At 31.8% G+C, this 16,066-nt stretch overlaps 1 long non-coding RNA gene across 2 annotated transcripts; it reads left to right on the top strand.

The window, feature by feature from the left end:
- Nucleotides 1-287: 287 nt before the first annotated feature.
- LOC107939525 (uncharacterized) lies at nt 288-6,285 on the top strand. 2 transcript variants are annotated; one of them, XR_001695137.2, is made up of 5 exons: nt 343-681; nt 1,130-1,337; nt 3,520-3,638; nt 4,689-4,926; nt 5,368-6,285. It is a non-coding gene; the product is annotated as an uncharacterized lncRNA (long non-coding RNA). The 2 variants fall into 2 exon arrangements; XR_005915069.1 differs by lacking the exon at nt 3,520-3,638 and having other exon boundaries at nt 288-681; nt 5,368-6,280.
- Nucleotides 6,286-16,066: the final 9,781 nt, after the last annotated feature.

Below are 16,066 nucleotides of genomic sequence, written 5' to 3'. Positions count from 1 at the left end.
ATTTGTAGAACTTAAATTGAATTTCACCTATTTTGCACTTACACATCAGTACAAAATTTAAATTTTATTTCTTAACCTATTATATTAAATTATGTTAATTTTCCAAATAATTTATATCATCTATTTCAATATATAATGTATGACAATTGATTAAGTCTTAGTTCAATTGGTATGAGTATTATGGTATCTCTAATTTAAAATTATTAAATATTTATATTTTTAAAAAATAATATGAGTAAATCTAAAAACACTTTAAAAAGAATTTCAAATCTTAGAACTTAGAAGGTGTGCTCCCTGTTTACCTCTAATTATTACCTCCAATTTTATGATTAAACACAAGGAAATTCTATAATTAAAAAAAAAGAAAAAGGGAAAAAGAAACTTAAAAGTTCCCCTCAAAGCCTCGACCTTTCCCTAGAAAACCAAACGGTAGAAAACAACTAGAGCTGATCACTGCTATGGTTGTGATACAAACCAAAGCGGGTCTGTTTTGTTTATTGTTTTTAGCTAAACAACAATGGCGGGGATAGCAATATTGCTAGACCTATACAGGAAAAACCCAAGCTTTTGCTCTCAACAATGCTTCCACTCTTCTGGATTCTTCTCTGCCTCAGCTGCCGCCGCATCAGCCGCCGCTACCATCGTTGCTGGAACCCCTTTTGCCTCCAGGTTCCTTTTTGGGTATGTTCATATCTGTGTATTTCTGTGGTTCTTTTGTTATTTGCTTGGTTGACAGTGGTGATTAGCAGAGCCATTTTGGCTGTTGATGGTATTTAGGCAAACGTATTAGTGTTCCTCTCATCGTCCGTGTGTGTATGCACGAGTCATGACTGAATTTGATGCTCAGTGAACAGTGATAATTTGATGGGACTGGATAATGGTTGTTCATTGAATTTAGGCAATTGGGTTTTTTTTTTGGTTTCATATACATTTTTCATGTGTATATGTATGATGTATTTTCTGAAGGCTACATGCCTTCATCTGTGCGTGTAAGAATGCCTGTACTTGCTTTGTTTATTGGTAAATGGACAGCGCTGAGGATTGGGTTTATGTTAGAATAGTTCAATAGTTTCAAATTTTGGTTATTGTTACTGTAACTATATTCATCCCTAAAGTTTCAACCTTTCAGGAATTTGAATTAGGGTTTTGATATTTCCCAAAATTATCCGAAAAAGGAAAATGAATTTGGGGGATTTGCACAAGGTCTGGGAAATCAAAGCATTGAAGAGGAAACCTGGAGAAGAAGAAGCCAAAAAAATCTTAGAGAAAATAGCCAAACAAGTTCAACCCATTATGCGTAAGCATAAATGGAGAGTCAAGCTCCTCTCAGAATTCTGGTAATTTTATCAATTTTATTCATTTTTGTATCTTTTATTCTGTTAAAGAGAATGATTTTTTCTCTAGAAATCATTCACTGTAAGATTTGAATACTACAATATTTTTTCTCTAGAAGTCATTCACTATAGCTCTAATACCCATTACATAAGCTCTCCCTTTTTCTACATAGATAATGTTTAATCGTGAATCCATATATAGGCACATCCTGAGAACCTCTAGTCACACCTAATAATGCTTTCTTAATGATTTGATCCTCACACGCCAGAATCTTTCATTTGATAGGCTTAAATGGTTCTAACACAATAGCACGAACTTAAACAAGTCTTAACAGGAAAATTAGTAATATAGAAATGAACCATCCATGAAACAACATTTGGCACTGGAAAATGATGATTAGGGACTATCTAAAAAAATGGAAATGGACCTTTCTAAACTCATCCCAGAGCTTGTAAAAATTAGCATTATGAGGACCATGAGCATTATGGCAAAGCTCGTGAAGCATTGTATCAAGAACTTGATTGAAGGGATAAAAATCCCAATCCCAGTTCGGTCTTCGTAGCCTTAACTTCACGTGGATGCTAGCTCCCACGTTCAGCCCAAGCAAAGCTGGATTATTCGGACTATCAATATGAAAAAAAAAAATCAAAACTAAATTCAGTATCATTTTTGAAAGCCAAGCCAAAGTAACTCCTAGTATGATAACTCAAAGCATGCAAACGCTTCACAATTCTTTCAATGCATTATTTGCCTTCGGCATCATGCTTCAGCATTGATAAAAACACATCTCAATGCCATAAAAGAAAAGCGCTTGAATTTCAGTAGTACAACCGTAAATACCCATTCTTCCATCAATCATAATTGAAGAAAAAAATCATTCTCTTTAACAGAATAAAAGATACAAAAATGAATAAAATTGATAAAGATACCAGAATTCTGAGAGGAGCTTGACTCTCCATATGGGTTGAACTTGCTTGGCTATTTTCTCTAAGATTTTTTTGGCTTCTTCTTCTCCAGGTTTCCTCTTCAATGCTTTGCTTTCCCAGACCTTGTGCAAATCCCCCAAATTCATTTTCCTTTTTCAAATAATTTTGGGAAATAACAAAACCCTAATTCAAATTTCTAAAAGGTTGAAACTTTAGGGATGAATATGAAAATTAAAGGTGATCATGGGTCGGGCCGGGCCGGGTTCGAGCTGGACCCAAAAAAAATTTAGGTCTGTTTTCTAGGCCCGAACCCAGTCGGCCCAAAATATGAGCCTAAAAATTTGTCCAAGCCAGGCCCAAAATAAAATTACTAAGCCAAGCTCATATTAAAATTTTTTTAGCTTATTTCATTAAATAAAAAAATTTTAAAATATAATAAATCAAATACATTTAAAAACATAAAAATAAATATTAAAACAAGAAACAAATAAAAAATGATACTAAAACAATTCTTAAAACAATACACAAATTAAAAATATAATAAAAAGTGGTTATATACACAAATTGTATATAATGCATGAGTGGCATAACACAAGAAAGATAGAGAAAAAGAGAGAAATGTGTGTCAGAATCTAACACATTTACATATATATATATATAGAAACGACAAACATATAATGAATACAAAACTTGGAAACTGACCTACTTTGGCTTCTATTTCAGTTTCCAGTACTTTGGTAAACAAAAGAACTACTCAATGATGTAAAAATTGAAAATGAGTTTTCATGAATTCTTACAAGAACTGAGTAGGAATCTTGGTAGAGAGTAAGTTATTTCTAAATTTAGATTTCAGTTTTTCATTAAAGACAACTTTTTTAATTGTTAAACAAAACACTTGTTGCTTATAGACATTTATAGAGATGAAATAAATAAACTAACTTGGTTTCTTCTTATTTTCCTATTCTTGTGAGTTCACTACATATTAATGCACTATCACAGTGTAGACTTGTCACTATTAGAGTATAAAAACAGTTGTGGAAGTTAAGGTAGTTAGTAGGTAATTGTTCGAAGTCTTGGTAGTTATGTTTGTTAACTGTTAGTTAAGTTGAAATACTTTGTATTATAAATACTGTGCTTTGTATTCTGGAAAGTATCTTTATCTTCATTAATAAGATTGATTTCTTGATTTAATCCATAGTTCTCATCATGGTATCTGAGCCATAATTTTTTTCTCTTGGATTTCGGTCATGGGAAACAGTCTCTGGTAATGATGATCATCATCAGTCTATTCACACGGCCACACCTATAGCTGCTTCTTCTCCTGATCCTGGATATGCTTCCTCACGAAAACTTCATCAATTTCCCAAGCATAATACGGTGAAACTCAGTGAACACAATTTTCTTTTATGGAAACAACAGATTTTGTTAATTCTTGAAGGATATGACCTGCATGAATTCGTTCTTGGAACTGTTCAGGTTCCTCCACAATCTGTTCTTGATAGCAATGTTACTCATGTTCCTAATCCTGACTTTGTCTTTCATAAGCAACAAGACAAGTTGTTGGCTTCTTAGCTCTTGTCTACCATTTCTGATGGTATTCTGGTCCATCTTATTGGTGCTTGTTCAAGTTTTGATGTGTGAAATATTGTTGTCAGGCGATTTGCTACTAAATCTTCTCTGACAGTATCTATTATGAGGCATTCTTTGTACTCTCAGAAGAAGGGACAACTAACCATTCAAGAATACTTATCCAAGATTAAAAGTCTGTGTGATACTTTACTAGCTACAGGAAATGTTATTTCTGAACAAGAACAAGCTAGCATTGTTCTTGCTAGTTTGCCTGTTGAATATGAGTCGATTCGCATTGTAGCATCAACGATGAATGTTCCTCTTGATCTTCTTACTAAGATGCTTACTGACTGTGAGGCTCGACAACTAGATTTTGTTTCAAATATCTCTTTGCAGGCTAATATTACTCAACATAATTAGTCTGATGATAGATGTGTTAGACAGTCTGATCAAGGTTATCGACCATCTTATAGGGGTAGTGGATCTAGGGCCTTTCGAGGCAAAGGCTGAGGAAGAAAGTTTACTCATAGCAAACCTCAATGCCAACTTTGTGGCCGAATTGGGCACACTATGCACAAATACTATTATCGTTTTGATGAATCGTTTGAGGGTGTCTCTCATCAGTCAATGCAAGTGCATTGTCATCAGTTTTAGGATTCTTCTAATCCTTCTTATGTAGGTTCTCATTGTTGCACTCATAGGGGTACTATGTCAACTCCTGCTCTGCAAGCTAATATGGTCTTTCCTTCAGGCCAGTTGTCTCTAAAGTTTTATCCGGGGCCTGGTCTATTTTTTAAATGGGTCTTATTTTTTGCTCACACCCGCCTATATTTTTACCTGAACCCTCTCATTTTTCAGGCGAGCCTTCGGCCCGGGCTGGGTAGCCCAACCCATGATCACCTCTAGCAGCATCCCTTGGTGTTAGTGGCAGAACAAAGCAATAAAGGTTTCAAAGCTTACTGCGATGGATGTCAGGAACTGCTTTCAGCTTCATGCTTCACTTGTATTCATTGCAACTATCACCTTCACAAGTAATGTGTAGAGGCACCCCTTGAAATTCCTAATCACCCTATCCATCCCCAACACTCAGACGCAGGTATATGGTTGTGCATTATGCAAGGAAAAACGTAACATATTTTTTTATGAATGTAACGCATGTTATTTTTCCTTGACATTAACTGTGCTCAATATCTCATTTATTTAAGTTTAGCCAACCGTCCAAACATGACATCCACAAACATCCATTGACCTTCATAGAAAATCCCATGACCATAAAAGTACTCAAAAGATTTAACTGCTTCAGGTGTTAAAAACCATTCATAGATGCTATATATATTTGTTCTTCCTGTCCATTTATTATTCACAAGAAATGCCTTGAGTAACCCACTAAAGTTAATCACCCTTCCCATTACATACACTATCTGTTTCTTAATTATAGCGATAATGATCGCTTTTGCAGCCTATGCCAAAAGGAACATTCTGGACACTTTTATTGTTATTCTCTTTGCCATTTTAACATCAATATTGTTGGATGCAGTTTGTTGATGTCCATTGTTGAAGATCAAAAAAGTCATCAACAGCCATTGGCCTTGCTTTGGAGACAAGGTTCATTCATTTGTGATGCATGTGACACCGAGGGAAATTATATTTCTTACATATGTTTGACATGCAACTTCATGGTCCATAAAGACTGCATACAACTCCCAAGCATTATCAAATTTTCACGACATGATCATTGCATTTTTCACAAATATTTTCTTGAAGATCTTACAAGGTAAAATTGCAAGATTTGTTTTAATGAATTAAAGCTAGATCGTGGGAGTTACTCTTGTGGGAAGCCAGGTTGCAATTACGTTGTCCATGTGAATTGTGTCTTAGAGGATGATGATTTGTACAAGGTAATTGAGGACGAAAAATAATGGGAGGAGCTTATGAAAAATCTATGCAGTCTTCCATCATTTTTGTTATTAAGGTGAATGAAGCTGGGGAAGCTACAAAGATTGAACATTTCAGTAATCAACATTGCTTGGTGTTAGCAGACAAGATGGATGAGAAAATTGATAGAAAATGTGATGGGTGCATGCTATCTATCTCAACTTTCTTCTATTATTGTTCAGAATGCCCTTTTTTTTTCTTCATAAAACTTGTGTTGAATTGCCAAGTACCAAGCATCATTGGCTTCGTCAAGCCAAAGCCACTCTCGTTTTCGAAGACTACCTGTTGTGTTACCTTTATCGTCAACATTGTAGTGGATTGTTTTACAAACTTATAATATGGTTCATTTGTCTAAGGTGTTCTAAAGTTGCTGATATCATTGAATGTGAAGGACACCAACACTTCCTCTTTTATGATTTCAAATGCAGGGAGAAATGTAATGGTTGTGGCAACGAGTGTTGGCATGGTGCATTCAGATATGGAAAGTGTAACAGCCCAACTTTGGGCCTAGTCGGAACAGTGGTTTCGGGACCACAAATCCGACGAGGGAAAATATGGTTATTATTATATTTTTATGGTCTACAATTCTACGGAAAAATTTTGTAAAAATTTCGTTCGAAAATTTCGACGTTTGGGCACTCAATTTAGTCAAAAGGACTAAATTGTAAAAAGTGCAAAAGTTGAGTTCTATATGTTAGAAGTGTCTAATTGATATGAAATTATAAGTTGGGGGTCCTTATGTGGTAAATAGACCATTAGTAATTGATGGACAAAAATAGACATAAGAAATGGGTGAAATAGATTTTTTTTAAATGGGGGCATTTTAGTCATTTGGTAATAAAAAGAATAAAATAGGAAAAAGATGAAAAAAATCATCATCTTCTCCATAAGTTGCTGCCGAATTTTAAGGGGCACCATAGCTAAGGTTTCTTTGCTTTCTCAAGCTCATAGTAAGTGCATCATAGCCCCGTTTTTAATGTTCTTCGCATTTTTGGAATCCTCGTAACTCGGTTTAGCTTATTCTAGCAATAATTCGTGTTAGGGCTCATATTTGGAAAAATACCCATAGGTGAAATGTGTCTATTTTGCTGTTTTATGGTAGAATATGAAGCTATAAATTATGTTAAACAATTTTTGTTAAGCGATTTTAAGCGAAAACGGGTAAATAGACATAATCGGTAAAAATACTTAATGTTCATAAATGTGTGTTAGAGTGGGAATTGGATGTTGCTATAGAAGAGAAAAATGTTCAGCATGTCATAAAACATAAGAATAAGAGATGAAATATAATTTCCGAGTTTAGGGACAAAAATGTAAATATGTAAAAGTTTGGGGGCAAAATTGTAAATTTTCAAAAAATTGGGTGGAGGATTATTTTAATAAATGTGAATATTAAACGAGTTAAATTTGCTATTATAGATCAAGAGAGACGGGAAGATTATCTCAAACGAGGAAAAGAAAAGATAGTGGAGTGAATTGCAAAATTACGATATTTTGCACCGAGGTAAGTAAACACGTGACTTAATGTATTATTTTGGTATTATTTGATATATGTTGAGATTTATTTGAATATAAAATAAATGTTTGGCAAGATTCCAAAAATGTTGTTAAATTGGGAAAGGTGGTAAGGGGTTGCAAAACACGGTTTTTGGTTGAACACTCGGAATAGGCCGGAGCATATTGCATATAAAGGGGTTGCTATGTTTTGATTCCCCTACCTATTGGTGGTTGCTAAGTGCTGATTCCACCGTATTTTAAATGTGAAAGGGGGTTGCTAAGTGCTGATTCCCCCGAGGGGTTGCTAAGTGTTGATTCCCCTACCTATTGGTGGTTGCTAAGTGCTGATTCCACCGTATTTTAAATGTGAAAGGGGGTTGCTAAGTGCTGATTCCCCCGAGGGGTTGCTAAGTGCTGATTCCCCGACCCATTTGGTGGTTGCTAAGTGCTGATTCCCCCAAGGGGTTGCTGTGTGTTGATTCTCCGATTCATTGGTGGTTGTTAACTGCAGAATCCACCGATAACGGTTAACATTCCGAATGTTCAACGAGTAAATTTGGAAGGTGATTATTCATATATGTGGTGGACAAGTTTATGGGAGGAATAATGGGTGATACTTAATCAACCCATGTATAAGATGAGAGGAAAATCAAAAATACAAAAAGAGACAATTTGAATGCAAAACTGTTTTGAATGGCAGCAGTTGGGCAACTTTGAAAAATCACCATAAATGGTGGAAAATGAGTTAGAGGTTGAATAATAAATGAAATTGAAGTTAAATGAGTCTATTTTCATATGAAAGAAATAGAGCAAGCAAAAGAGTTGAATATTTCGAGATATTTGAATTTTACTGAGACAGGGCTAGATTGGTTTCGAAATCCCCTGTTCCAACTTTGGAAAATCACCAAAAATGTTACAAAAATAATTATGCCTTTAAATTTATATGCCTGGATTCCTTATTGAGTCTATTTTTAATAGAAACAAACGAGAACATTTTTTTGAAATTTTTACAGAGATTTATGTGAATTTTAGTAAGGGGAGGTCAGGACTGTCGGGCAGTGAAATAGGGGAAAATTTAAAGAATAAACTGTACTAATTGGCCTGACCAAAAATTCTAAAAATTTTATGGTGGAAAGGTATATGAATCTAGTTTTGGGGAAAATTTACGGAATTCAATTTGGAGCTCTGTAGCTCCAGATAAAAATAAATTAGTGACCATGATGCAGAAAAACAGTTTGCTGGAAATTGAACAAACAATAGATTTAATTGTGATTAAAAATTGTTTTATGGTGGAATTATGTGAGAAATTTTTTTATTCATCATATGTTTACTTACTAAGCTATATGCTTACTCGTTTTCATTTTCCCCTTGATTATAGTGATATCCATCAACCCGGAACTTGGACGGAGTCAGACAATCATCCACACTATCATCATCATTTGGGTATTTTGCAACTAGTATTCCGAAAATATGGCATGTATAGACGACTTTATGTAATATGGCGAAACTATGTAAATATATATTATGGTTCGGTTTAAATTGTGGTGTTAGTAATGGTTAAATTGTGTATGATTATACAACTGATCTTGGTTGGAAATATTGAAATGTGTTTGAAAATTTGCAGGAGGTTTAAGTAAAAATAAGTAGAAATGCTGTCGAAAATTTTTTAAAAATTTAGTAATGCCTCATACTCTGTTCCGGTAAGAAATACGGGTAAGGGGTGTTACAGAAAGTGCAGATTTGCTTTGGATTTTGGATGCTTAGCATTACCACATTCAGCTCTTCACAAAATTGATGAACACATGCTAAACCTTACTTATGATAATGATTAAGAGCAATGTTACTATGATATTTGTGAACAAGAAAGAGATCCAAACTTTTGGTATTATTTTTGTTCAATCTGTGGTACTTCTGCTCATCCCAAATGTGTTCTTGGAAATATTCCATTTCTCAAGGATGGGATGAAATGGCCTTATGTTGATCACCCACATCGTCGTGATCTTAAATTTTTAGGAACGTTGAGGGCTACTCTAAATGCTCTGATTGTGGTAAACTTTGCCCAAAAGATGTTATCAAGTGTGAAAAGTCTACATACAATTATATTACTCATTTCTATTGTCCGTTACCACAACTCTAACGCTTTCTGGTAAGTTCTTTCAATAATTACAGAGTTTTTTTTTTTTAATCATCAATGTTGTTGATTGTTATTATAGAATGATTTTATTTTCAAGGCTAACATAATTTCTAATTGTCTTCATTGTTGTAGATGCGTTTTTGCTAGCATTTGAAATTAAAGTTCAAGAGGTTTATCTATTCCAAGGATCTCAAAAAGGATTTGACATTTCAATAAGATTTGTTTATAATTGGTGTATTATTTAATTAATGTATTCGTATGATTTGATTTCAATGTTATTTTGGGATTTGTTTAATGCTAATTTGAGTTTGTAAGATTAGATTTCATTGTTTCTTTTTTAATTGTTGAATTTGAATTATGACAATTAATTATTATTTCTGTTTGTTTTTTATAAGACTGAGTTTTACCATTTTCTATTTAAATTATTTTTGCAATGTTAATTAATTTAATTACTCAAGGCTATTGTATTACATGAAGGTTTTCTATATTTTGATCAAATAAATTAAAAATATTTTTATTTAAATTTATTTATAAAAATATAAAATACTTTTTATATTTTATTTTATTTTAATAATAAAATAGACTGAAAAATTAAATAAATTCTAATTCAGAATTTAAACATACAGTTTTCTTTAGAAAAAAAAGTAAAAGAACCCAGCTAGAAGTAGAGGTGTCCATGGGCCGGGCCGGACCGGGTTCGGGCAGGGCCAACAAAAATTTTAAGCCCGTTTACCAAGCCCGGCCCAAAATATGGGCCTGAGATTTTGCCCAGGCCTGGCCCGGGGAAAAAATATGGGCCCGGGCCCGGGCCCGGCCCGGCCCGTTTTTAAATTAAAATTATTTTTTAATAAAATTAAAACTAATTATTATTAAAATTAATTGGTAGTAAAATTTTGAAATTATTAATTATTAATTGTATTAATTGTTGTAATAAAATCTAACATTTGATTAGTAAATTTATCAAATTATTAATTGTAATAATTGTATTAATTGTTAATTGTATTAATTGCTATAACAAAGATGTTTTATTATTAATCAAATTAATTTAACTGCAACCTTTTAAGCTAAGACTACATTTTTCAAAATCTGACCAATTAAAAAACACACAAGCTAAATTTAATCAAATTAATTTACAAAAACTAAATTCATAATTTTCACAAAGTAGAAGACTAAGAATAGAATTTAACCTTTAAGAATAGAATTTAACCTTTCTTTGACCAACTTTTGTTTAACTGCTTTGTCCGAAAAAGGTAAGTTGTTGGATTAGAATTAAAATTATGCATGCAACCTGTTTAACCGCCACTTTTTAATTCGTGCATCTTAATTCATTCGCACCCAACCAATTTGTATTAATGTAAAATCACATCTTCCCTTTTTAATATAACGTCACTTTTTACCATGAAAGTGGTTTGGAATTGGTCGCAATGATTGAATAAGCTTAGCAACATTTTTGTCTTTGCTCTGCAAATTTTTACAACCTTTTCAACTTTCACATAAAGACCATGAAATATGGAAATTGTAAAAAAAACAATCAGCAAGCATTCATGCTTGCTACATCATATAATTACATCATAATAAAATTATATAAAAAAACAATAAGCAAGCATTGATGTAATACGTCGAATGCATCGATTAGTTAAGACATCAAATCAAATTAGGCAACAAAATATAATGAATTGCCATAACTCATAATAATCTATTCAAACTTGGCAATACAATATGGGTTTAAATAATCATAACCAAATTTTCATGCTTCCTACATCATATAATTACATCATAGTCTTGAACAAACCTTTGTAATATTAGTAACAATACTCTCAAATCTCCCCTAAGTAGTTCATTGCTATAAGTCCAATTTTATCACTTCCAATTCTATCATGTCACCTAAATTTTATAACAAAATATTTAAACATACTTAATTTTATAGCAATAAACAACAAACTATAGTATTCATACATTAATCCATCAACATATTTAATTTTATAACAAAATATAAATTGTTAGCTAAATTAAAATTTAAACATTTAGAAAGAAAGTATCTTAAAAAGCAACTGAAGAAACCTCATCGTCATCATCCTTTTTGCAACCAATTTCTAACATGAAATAAGAATGAATAATTAGATAATCAAATTGATGAAAAAGTAATATAAAATTACAACAATAAAGCGAGAATAATAATTACCTGCTGAAAATCCCTTAGCTCTCATCCAATCATCCAAGCAAACAACGGCTTGAACCGTTTTTGGCTTAAGTGAACTCCTGATAGGTGTGATAACTTTCTTACCCATGCTAAAAGCCGATTCGGAAGCTACAGTCGATATTGGAATTGCCAAAAGATCACGAGCCAATAATGAAAGCTCATTGTATCGAACTGAACTTTTGCTCCAATAATCTAAAACATCTATTTGACTATTCAACTCAAGCTCCGATTCTTCCAAATAAATGTCCAACTGTGACTTTTCACTCCTAGTGCTAGATTCATTTAAATACCGTTTATAATCATCACTCTCATCAAAATATCCACCAAAATCAGCACTATTATCATTGTGTTCATCCAAACCAGAATCAACAGGATTTTTATCCGAAACATTAGAACTCCCAGCCAAAGAGGAAGACATGGATTTGGATTTCTTAACATACTCATCAAACAAGAGTCTAAGATTGCTAAGAATGGTCTCAACAAAATCTGAAGCATGAACACCATAGATTGTTTTAAAGCAATACTGCACATAATTCAACTTGTAACGAGGATCTAAAATTGCAGCACATGACAATATCAACGAATACTTAGCCCAATACTTATTAAATTTCTCTTGCATTTGCTTAACCATTGAAGTTAAAAACGAATAAGGGCCTTTAACTATATCAATCAAGAGCTTGTGAACCTTCCAAACCCCTCTAAAATAAAGATTAGCCATTGGATAATTAGAACCAGAAAAAACACAAGTCACATCATAAAATACTTTCAAAAATTTGCAAAGAATAGCAACATTTCTCCACTCCTCGCTAGAAAGTGCAAACATTTGATAATCTTTATCCCGTTGACCCCAATAATCTAGCACATCTTTATAGTAAAGAAAAGATTCAAGCATCAAATAAGTAGAATTCCATCTCACACACACATCTTGCCGCAACTTTTTGGTCACATTCAAATGAAAACTTTTGTCGGCCACATCATAAAACCTTTTTCTACGAATTCCTGACTTTTTTATGTACCTAATCCCATTTCGAATCTTACAAACAACATAATCGGCAAGTTCCAAACCAGCTTTAACTATAAGATTCAATATATGTACACAACATCTAACTTGAAAAAAAGCACCATCACACAAAATAGCTCGATTTGCACGAAAATAATTTTTAAGACAAGAAACCATAACATCATTATAAGAAGCATTATCCAAAGTGATGCTAAAAATTTTCTTATCTATACCCCATTGAGATAAACATAAAACAAGTTCATCCGCTATGTTCAAACCATCATATGGAGGAAATAAAGCTCTAAACCTTATGATTTTCTTTTGTAGCTTCCAATCTTTGTCAACCCAATGAGCAGTAATGCAAATATATTCATCATTAGTATGCTCCGAATTCCAATTATCAGAAGTTAGACAAATTAAACCAGGTGCTTTAGCCAACTCTTCTTTAACATGATCTCTCTCTTTTGCATAATACTTTAGGACATCCCAAATAGCTGTTTGTCTACTTATATTCTTAAAATTAGGACTAGCAATTCTCATCATGTATCTAAATCCTGGTTCTTCAACTGTCCCAAATGAATGCTTGCCACACACAAGAAAAGTAGAAATAGCTTGACGACACTCATCAGCATCAAACTTGTAGTTTTTTATAGATGGAACACCTTCTGGTGATGGTTGAGTGGCTATGATGTATTGAGCGATGTCCTTATTAACTTTTTTCAAACAGCTATTTAGATGACGTCTTAAATGAGAGGTTTCACTAGAAGATTTAGCAGAGAAGATAGTCTTACAGTGATTACATTGTACCTTCAACTCATTTTTGTTCTCGCATTCAAGCTTTGTCATTTCATCCCACACCTTTGAAGTGGTAGACTTTTGACGTTTGACAACACTTTCGTACTCATTAAACCCATCATTCACAAGTATAGGAGTGTTCGAACTAGCCATAGTCATAAAAATTAAAGTCCTGAAATCCAAAAATAATCTTATTTATAACTCGGTTACTGAATATATATACAAATATTTTATTAAATATACAAATAGGTTAAAACAAAATGCATACTTACTGTTTAACTTTGACTAATATGATACAGTGTAATTACAAGAAAAAAAAAAGCATCAAGATATATTAAACTAATTATAACGTAGAATATGTTCTATATAATAATATAATAATATATTATATATTATTTATAATATATACAACAATCATATATATAAGAGAAAAAGAGTCTACTTGTTTTATATTTTTAACTCGAATAATCCCAACAAAATTGAAACTATGTATTTATACAATGAATAAGTTAATGAACTTGTCAAGAAATCAACTAACAATAAGTTAAAAGAATCTTGACTAACTCACTCACAAAAATATTAACAGAATACAACTAACAACTGACTTAACTGACTTTAACTATTAGCAGCTAACTACTAACTAAACTATCAGTCTTTTAAATTAATAACTCTTTAATTTGCTATAAATAATATATAGAATTTTAAATTAATAACTCTTTAATTTGCTATAAATAATAAAAATTGTACTTTGAAGTTTGAACTCTTTAAAATAATAAAAAAATTAATTTAATCTTTTAAAAATTACAAATATATAATTTGTTATTAAATATTTTTTTAATAAAATTCATACTAACTTTTGAAATAATTTTAAGCTACAATCAATTATCTTTAAAATTACCTTGTATAAAAAATTTTTGAAATAATTTAAAAATATATCATGGTCTACAAATGAAAACTAGATAAAATAGTTTAACTTTGAAAGTCCGTTACCGTTATGTAGAAGAAAACACAAACAAAATTAAAATGCAAACAAAAAATGAATAAGAATTGAATGGAACAAAAACATTTATTAGATTTCAAATTTATATATAAACAATAGGCAAATTATTAAATATATAATATAAACCTAAACTAGAAAACATCCTTTGCGTTTAAACAATTGAGATAGTCATACTTATTCTATAAGCTAAATTACATATGTACCAAAAAAGAAATTAATGAAATTCAAACTGCACAAATCCAATCCAAAATCTTAAATAGAAGCATCTCTATTTCTCAATCCCATTATTTTCCTACTAGTAGATAAGCAAGTTTAGCTTACGGGAAAATCTGCTAATCTGCAAAATGTTGTACAAAGTAAAATAAAGAAAAATCAAATTAAATTAAATTGTAAAAAGAAAATGTAAATGAAAGCTTACAGGAAAGGAAGCTAAGGTAAGCCAAATCGATTTCAATGTCGATTGTTTCTGCAAAAAAACAAAGCAAAAAAAAAAAAGAAGAAGATGAGATTAAATGAATAAACTAAGCTTGTGATCTTAGTAAACATCATAGTAAATTCATTAAACTCGAATCTCATGCAATTTCAAAATTCTGATAACTTTATTTCCAGATATAAACATATAAACAAACATTTACCACTTAATTATTTGATTGAATCATAGATTAACAAAAAAATAATTGACAAATTTCATATAAACTTTTATTATAGATTAACAGTCAGAAAATGGAAGGGAATATATATAAACACTTTTTTTATACACTTTTACAAACTTAGAAACAAACAGAATACATGCAGAGCATTGGCACATGTTATCTGCATATGTTACCTTATTTAAAGGAATAAACTAAACCCAATTCGCAATTCAAGAGGCCGAGAAACCTGCTTTATCTAATTTAACATTCTTATATGTCGATGTGGTATAGTTCTAGAATAGTCAACATTGGTTAACATTCAGCAAAAGGATGCCCCAAATGAAGTGTGTGTAACTTCAGTAGAAAGAAGTTGAAAGAAAACTGCAATTAGAAATGAAGTAAGAATGTTAGATTAGATTTCCATTTTTAATTCAAACTGTTTCTAAGAGAAAGGAAGAATTGTATTAAATATTCTCCATTGACATGACTCACTACTGACTCTACCCTCTAATATTCTCCATTTTTAATTCTAACATTTTTAATTCAAACTGTTTCTAAGAAAAAGAGTGGGTAATCTGCAGAAAGTGGGAACTTAGCAGTATCTACTCTTGATTTTAATATTATTGTTATAATGGTTGGTCAGCTAATGTTATTGTTATCCCATTGCTTACTTCCTACACGTTTGACCCTTTTATATTAACTTTGGAGTTTGGACTAATCTTTGCCTAAAAAACAGTAGACTAATCTTGTCCTGCCTGCTAAACTGTGTGCCTTCATATACTATTTCTTCTTCTTCTCTTCGTTGTTCATATGTTTATTGATTTTTTGAGCTTTCGGTCTGCATTTCAGGTAAGCTTTTTGATGCTTTAATACGTTTTATTTTACATTTGGTATTTATGTTATTGCTGTTTTGATGCATAAATTCATTGAAAGAACAATTGTTTTTAATAAATATTTATCTAATGTTTCAACTTTGTAACATAATCCTAACCATTGATTCAGAACACCTAAGAACACAATCTCTAGAAAAAAAATCAATGTCT

Source organism: Gossypium hirsutum, chromosome D06 (genome assembly GCF_007990345.1).
Source record: "Gossypium hirsutum isolate 1008001.06 chromosome D06, Gossypium_hirsutum_v2.1, whole genome shotgun sequence".
Lineage (NCBI taxonomy): Eukaryota > Viridiplantae > Streptophyta > Magnoliopsida > Malvales > Malvaceae > Gossypium > Gossypium hirsutum.
The sequence above is the reverse complement of the archived record's forward strand: the minus strand, read 5'-3'. Positions and strand labels throughout refer to the sequence as shown.